At 36.5% G+C, this 7719-nt stretch overlaps 1 long non-coding RNA gene across 1 annotated transcript; it reads left to right on the top strand.

Annotated features, from left to right (window-relative positions):
* The first annotated feature begins 4776 nt into the window (after positions 1–4776).
* On the top strand, positions 4777–7309 carry LOC131525279 (uncharacterized). The gene is made up of 3 exons (XR_009267173.1): positions 4777–4914; positions 5015–5175; positions 5765–7309. It is a non-coding gene; the product is annotated as an uncharacterized LOC131525279 (long non-coding RNA).
* Positions 7310–7719: the final 410 nt, after the last annotated feature.

Genomic DNA, 7719 nt, shown 5'->3' with positions numbered 1-7719 from the left:
TTTTTTTCACTTTCTCCTAGACTCTCTCTCTGTGTCTTTTACATGTGAACGCTGTTAGCTGTGTTTATATTCCTCCCACTCACATAATCTGTGTGTAATAATTCTCTCTCGTTTAGCACATGCGGTGTGACACACAGAAATGTCATTTCTATTCACACTGAGGCAAAAATTGATTTTAAATGCTTAAATATGTTTTTTTTTCTCTCTCTTTTCTCATGTCTAAATCTGGTCTGCCCAGGGGTGTGTCACATTTCACAAATCATTCGCTGTAAACTGAACCTGTGAGATCTTTGCTAATCCAATAAAAACCGTAATCACTCAAACAGAAGCTGATGACGAGCAGGAAATCCTTTCTGACACTTCCTGTCTGCAAACACACTGAAGCAGAGGAACGCATTGAACACAATGGCCGCTGATAATAGTTCCTGTTTCACTATTTTTGATCCTCTTGATATGTGTCTGTGGACAGAAATATCTCTGGAGAGGAGTTTGTGAACAGACTCCCGGTTGATCAGTCAGTCTCTGGTTTGTTGTATTGTGATGTACACTGTAAAAAATGACCATCATTTTAACGGTATAAAACTGTGAAAATGCTACAGAAAAAACCTGTTAAATGGTTAACGGTAAGTAATATAGGTTGGTATATTAACATTATGTCAGTTAATGAAATTACGGTATTTAACTGTAAATGTAAGTTAAAACCGTAAAACCTAAAATGCTGCTACCGTATTTTTTACAGTAGAATTCCGGCAACCACAGCTACCGTTTTTTTTACCGGAATTTTACAGACTTTTTTTTTTACAGTGTATTTATGTAGATCTCCAGGAAATTACCTTGTTTTGTGCACACTGAGGCTTACAATCTTGACCCTCTGGTCAAACAGAAAAGGTCCTAAACTGGTCCTATGCAACTAGCTCCTGCTCACGACCAGCTAAGGACCAGCTGCCATTCTTCAAAACACACCTAACTAGCATATGCTGGATTTTTCAACAGGGTTAAACATAAAAAAAGTATAAAGGCAGATGAATGTGATCTTTCAGGGACTGCTTTAAGTGGACTAATTGATTGCAGAAATCTAGCGTTTTCACCAGAGGGTCCAGTTGTAGCATTTTGATTATTTAATTGTTTGTTTGTTTGTTTGTGAAACATATGTATGGGTAAATTGTTCATAATAAGATCCGTAACATGCATTTAGAAAACAGGTCAGGTAGGGTGACTTTTCATTTCACGCTGACTTGAAAACTGCCTTTTAAGACAGCTTGCTTGTGTTGTTCCTCATTTGCTGTATTTGCTTTGGATAAAAGCATCTACTGATTGAATAAATGTAATCATTCAACGCCAATAGCTTCATGGGCAGAGCGCAGACATATAGCACCATTACGCTTCAGATGTCCTGAGTCCTGGCTCGCGGATCTTTCCCGATCCGTTCCCCGCTCTCTCTCCCACTTTTTCCTGTAAAATGCTGTCCTATCCTAATAAAAGGCAAAATGCCAAAAATAAAATCTTTAAAAAATAATAATATTAAATGTAATCATTAATACACTTGTGTAACTATTTGCGACCTTGGAATTGTTTCACAATTGTATCTTCATATCAGCTAGATGCGCACACACACACACACACACACAAAAATGTGTACACACAATGTGTAAACCTAGACTGAGCTGCTCACACATGCACACACTCTTAAAAATCCTGAATGAACGCTAATGGAATTTCTGTCATCTTTGGAAGAAATCCAAAAGTATGAATCCTCTAAGAATCAAATAAAATCCAACTGGATAAACAAACATTCTGACAAAATAAAGAAATAAAGACAGGAATTTCTAAAGAGCCAGTATGATCTTGTTAATGTTTGCTCACACTGGGATTGGTTCCACATTGTGATAGAAATTCCATTAGTTTTCCTTTAGGCTTTTTGACAAGAATCAGATCCACATATGAGCCTGACAGAATAGCTGTCCTCAGTCCCAGCATGCTCTCCGTAGCCAAATGTACTGGCATTGCTAGCATAATTACCCGTACCACACATGGTGGTGCCTGGCAGTTTGGGCCACAAATACACATTTTCAGCTCGTATTCAAAGATTATACCACACTAAAGAGGATTAGGTCCCACTTTATATTAGGTGGACTTAACTACTATGTACTTACATTTGAATTAATCATTTGATACAATGCACTTATTGTGTACATGCATGATTTTACATTGTACTTATATTTTTTAAAATACATATATGTAATTACATCTGTAATTAATTTCTGCAATTAAATTTATAATTACACTGTTGACCCATCCCTTAAACCTACCCATATCACCAAACCTGTCCCTAACCTACCCGTATCCCACCTCAATAGCAGCAGAAGTGTTTTGCAATACAATATGAACACAATAAGTACATTGTACTTATTTTTTGATGTGAGTACATAGTAGTTAAGGCCACCTAATATAAAGTGTGACCGAGGATTACATAATCTGCGTGTTTTTATGAATCAGTCTAATGTTTCAGTGCAGCTCCTCTCTTCTGCATCGACCTGATTGTGCTTTTGTTCCTAAAGGAGAAAAAATTCACAAACTGAGGTCCACTATCCTGGCTCCTCCAGGTTCAGTGTATGTCCAGACATCGCTTTCACACCAGACTCAAACCACCCAAGGTCAGGCAGGTTTGGACAGCTTTTTTCCTGTAATAAATGAAATCATCATTTCAAAACTGCATTTTGTATTTACTCAGGTTATGTTTGTGTAATATGAAAATTAGTTTGATGATCTGAATCTTTTAAGTGTGACAAATATGCAAACAAAAATAAAAACAGGAAGGGGGCAAAAGACATTTCACAGCACTGTAAAAGACACAGACTGCGAGAAACAGACATTTGAGTCAATATTCACACAAACTGTTATCTTGCATGAGTCACTGTATAAAGAAAGTCATGTTTAGAAAGACCTGCGGGTGAGTAAATAATGACACAATGTTTATTTATTTTTGGGTGAACTAGGTATTTAATTGATATTTCTTCTTTTTTTTTTCGTCTTGCTGTATATAGGTCTTGAACCTAATTTTAATCTTGAATGTCAACATTGCATGAAAATAAACCTTGTGTGTGGGTGATTTATACTGAAAAGTAAATGCTTTATTAAAAACTGAATTACCCACATTACACTATTTTTAAGAATTTCAGTGAATTTCTCTCCATTGCAGTTGTTCTTGTTTATACAACTGCATTAGATTTGGGACTTAAGATCCGCTATAATTCTGCACCGTGTTTACTACCTTAATTCATATTCAGGAATTAAAGATGGAATTAAAAAGGCATTTTAAATGCAATTTCTGAATGCATTCTGGAAAATGTTTGATTGTGCGTGAAAGATATCATTACGCCTCTTTATGTAAGCTGGAAGCCCCTAGTTTCTTCTGCTATTCTCCCTGCTGAACTATTTCTGAAATCTCTGAAGACAAAAATAGATGTGTCTTGTTATAGGCATGACAGCCAGTTAAACTACTTAAGATATTGTTTCTCAAGAAACCTGGTTTTAGTATCCAGAAAAAAAGGCACATTAATTCAGTCATTAAAGACTTGATATACTGATAATGGTCCAAACGAGAGCTTGACCTTAGATCAGTAAACTAATTCACCTGGACAGAAAGATGGGCCGTCACCCCTATCAGCGCAGAGTTCACTGTCACTCTACTCACCGCTGGTTAACTGGTATCATCTTGGGTGGCCGTAAAAAAACTCATTCAAGAGAGCATGTGAGAAGAGTGGAGGGAGATGTGTGATTTAATGAGAGATAATGAACAGATAATGAAGAGACGATGACATGACACAGAAAGTGTTGTGAGTGACCCTCAGGGCTGATTCTACCCTTTAAGATGATTTGCTTCACCAAACATACAGAAATGTTCAGAACCAATGTGCTTACCACAGTAAATGGGCAGAAAATTGCTGTGATTTTATCACTAAACGTGCACATTAACATTAGTGCATTTGGCACTTTACATTCAGTCATATAGCAGACGCTTTTATCCAAAGCGACTTACAAATGAGGACAATGGACAATTTTATATATATAATAAATAAAAGGAAAACAGATAGAATAGCAAAAGAATAGAGCAAGCTAGTATTAGAGGCCTTTTTTTCTTTTTCTTTTTTTTTTTTTTTTTGCTTTTTGTTAATTATATAATAAATTTAAAAAAACAAAAAACAAATAGAATAGCAAAATAATAAAATTAATAGAGAAGCTAATGTTAGTTTTACTGGCACTTACATCCAAAGCAATTTAGACTGAATTCAATCGATATATTTTAACAATCTCAGTGCTTTCTGAGAAACTAACCCATATATTTTTTTTAATGCCATGCTCTACCAGCTGATCTTCAGGAATACTACGTGACATTATGTGACATCCTCCTTTAGTTAGAACGTTCTTTTTTTTTTTTTTTGAGCCCTATGAGAAATCCTGTGGTATTTTTATCTCTGAAAAATTCAGTTGTCTGTGAAACAAACCCTGCACTAAATGATATAGTATCTGACCAGTCAAAATCCAGGATGAGAAGTATGTATTTCTATGTAGAAAAGTATTTAATTGGTTGAAATTAATAGTTAAAATGGTATCAAACCATACCATTTTCCTTGTTGGACTTTTAGTTTGTCAACCATTTAGTTCCTGTTTCCTGTGATTCCTTCATTGCTTTTTGATTGTTCTCACCTGTGTCTTGTTTCCCTCATTAGTGTCTGTGTATTTAAGCCCTTGTGTTCCCACTTCTCAATGTTTTTTGTCAGTTTTTGTTTGTCTGTGGTGCACTTTGTTTGTTTTATTCAGTGCTGTTCCCTGTGTTTTGCTATTATGTTAGCTAAATGTTTTACTGCATTTAGATCCGATATGGTTTTGATGACAAGGCTCACCACAGTCTAGGTTTCACTTCTCTTAAAATGAATGGTTTTCATGATATTATCTTGAGCAGACTTCTGGATTCTCTCATCACTCATTAATGCGACATTTATGTTTGTATCAGCTCTGGTGTGTCAGGTGACATTTGCACGAGGATCTATCACTGCAACATCAACAGTCAGGGTGTGATCTGTCTGGACATCCTGAAGGACAACTGGAGTCCGGCGCTCACCATCTCCAAAGTGCTGCTGTCCATCTGCTCTCTCCTCACAGACTGTAACCCTGGTAAGACGCTGGTCTGATCGAGCCGGTCGAGGGCTGGAGCTCCAGTGTTGGTCAGTATGCTGGAGCTCCACCTGTGTGACTGAGACGACAGCAGAGCAGTTACAGGTGTGGGCATCGATACAGCTGCTTCATGCCCATGTATGAAACTGCGCACAACTTTGTTCATCTCCTGTCTGAGCTGCTGTGTGTTTCTGAATGCTGTACTTGTTTAGATTTAGGGCACTTACACAACACGCATACACGCTTAAAAATAAAGGTGCTTCATGATGCCATAGATTAGAAGAATCTGTCTAAATGGTTCCATAAAGAACCTTTAACATCTGAGAAACTTTTTCACAAAAGGTTGTTTGTGGCGAAAGAAGGTTCTTCAGATTATAAAGGTAAGAAAGAAATGGTTCTTTAAAGAACCTTGGACTGAATGGTTCTTTGTGGAACCAAAAATGGTCTTTCTATGGCATCGCTGTGAAGAACCCTTTAAGCACCTTTATTTTTCAGTGTATATCGTTAGATTGTTTACCTTGATGATCCGCTTGTTACAAGCTGTGATGCAACTGACCTATTTCTCTTGTCTCTCTATCTCTCTCTTTAGGACCATAATGTGACGAACAAATGATTGAATCAGTGTTTGAACCAATTCGCTGAAACCGTTTGAAGTAATAAATCCCTGAAACTCCAGAGGGAGATTTGCTGAGGTTTAAATCTGAGACATTGATTTCTTTTTTAGTGATCTCATCTCTCACTCGCACATGTCTTGAGTGCAAAATTTTGATCACTGTTTCTACCAGAAAGCATTGCATTTTAATACATGCAGGGGTCTTTGGTTTATTACTATAAAGCACTTTATAATCTTAAATAAAATGTTGCAGCCTCACTGTAAACCCTAACGAGCTGGCAGAACTCAAATATAAAATGATCAGTAGCATAACTGCAAGATTTAGTGACATTTCAACTTCGTTTTTTTTTTTTTTTTTTGCATAAACTGATACACATTGATCACACTTGCCTGTAGTGCTATTTCCCGTCGTGGCTGAACTGCACAATGATTATTTCTGATTTACGGCTGTATTTTATTCCTGCAGTGGTAGTGTTGCCTCTGTCCCTTTGAGGTCTTGTTTATTAATTTAGAGCATTTTTTTTTTGTAACCTTGTGACCCATCTTCTGTCATGGTCATTGTTGTTTAACTTGATGTACATTTTAGAAACTCTGTTCTGGTTACTCTAAAACGTTTCTGTTTCTCACGAGAAGGAAATAATAAATGCATGTCAAGGCTAATTATTCCCCCTATTCAATAGTTAATTGCTTTGAGCATCGGGTTTGCAGTGCTGTTGGTATTTCTTCAAGCCAAACGACTCGATATTCTCTCAGTAGATGTATTGACTCTTTTCAGATCATGTACTGATGTATCTCACAGTGGAATTGTCTGTTGTATCTCTGAACATGAGCTCAGTGCTCATTTTCACTCCCCTAATATGAGCAAGGTCATCGAGCTGCAGGAGACGCAAGCAATCATGCATTATTTTGCATATTTTAGTCTAATTGTACCACAGATTCTCCATTATTGCTGCTCTCACTGACGCTAAATGATCTAGATTTAAGCTGTAATCTGTTTCTCAGACCCTTTCCACAACTAGGGTGTATGTTTTCCTCTCTCTGACTCTGTAATATATTTTGGGGAGATGTGGCATTTTCCTGCTTTGTATACTGTGGCGCAAATCAGTATATTAATTTTTTTCCCCCCCATTTTCGTCAAGATATTTTAGTGAGGTTTTGAGAAATCGAGTGTGTAATGCATTATTGCTGTAATGACCGACTTTTTTGATGTCTGTGTCATGATGAGGTCCGTGTGAGGCAAAATGTTGCTGCAATACTGGCAAGCTATAATGAAAGTTTCTGTGTTTGATTTGTGTTTTGTAGGCTGTTAGAGGGTCATGAAGTCTGTGCAGTGGGCTTCTGAGTAACTGTTGCTTCTCTGTAGATGTAGGGAAAACCAATAATTTGTACAAACTGCAAACAGAGTGGGATCTACAGTGTATATACAATAAACTATCAACTTTCTAACCGATGGGACCAGATTGTTTATTCCCGCTGTAGAATGGGTCATTCAAGGATGACACAAGTTTTTAATACTATGGTCAAACATGTTTTCTCTGCCAAATCCCTTTATCCATTAAGCTTTTTTTAATTATTAGATTGAGCTGGTTTTAACTCTGTGATATTATGTTGTTTTTAACAGGGTTAAGCCAAACATACTTTTGGAGTTTTAAGCAAAAATAAATTGTGAAAACATAATTCAGCAATATTTCTCGTCATGAAAATAGCCACAGAAGCTGGAATAGAGTTAAACACAAACAAACTAAAACAGTAGATCTAGGGAATAAAGGCATGGCTTTTAAACAAGTTACATGGATCTGATTCTGATAGTCCAAAACTAATATTTCTATCTATATTACACAATTCATTACACCGCCAGACCCATACGTAAATTTAGTAATAGTAAATGACTTTGGTAGCATTAAACTTTTTTTCTTTTTTTTTTTTTTTTC

Source organism: Onychostoma macrolepis, chromosome 19, assembly GCF_012432095.1.
Source record: "Onychostoma macrolepis isolate SWU-2019 chromosome 19, ASM1243209v1, whole genome shotgun sequence".
NCBI classification, from domain to species: Eukaryota; Metazoa; Chordata; class Actinopteri; order Cypriniformes; family Cyprinidae; genus Onychostoma; species Onychostoma macrolepis.
The sequence above is the reverse complement of the archived record's forward strand: the minus strand, read 5'-3'. Positions and strand labels throughout refer to the sequence as shown.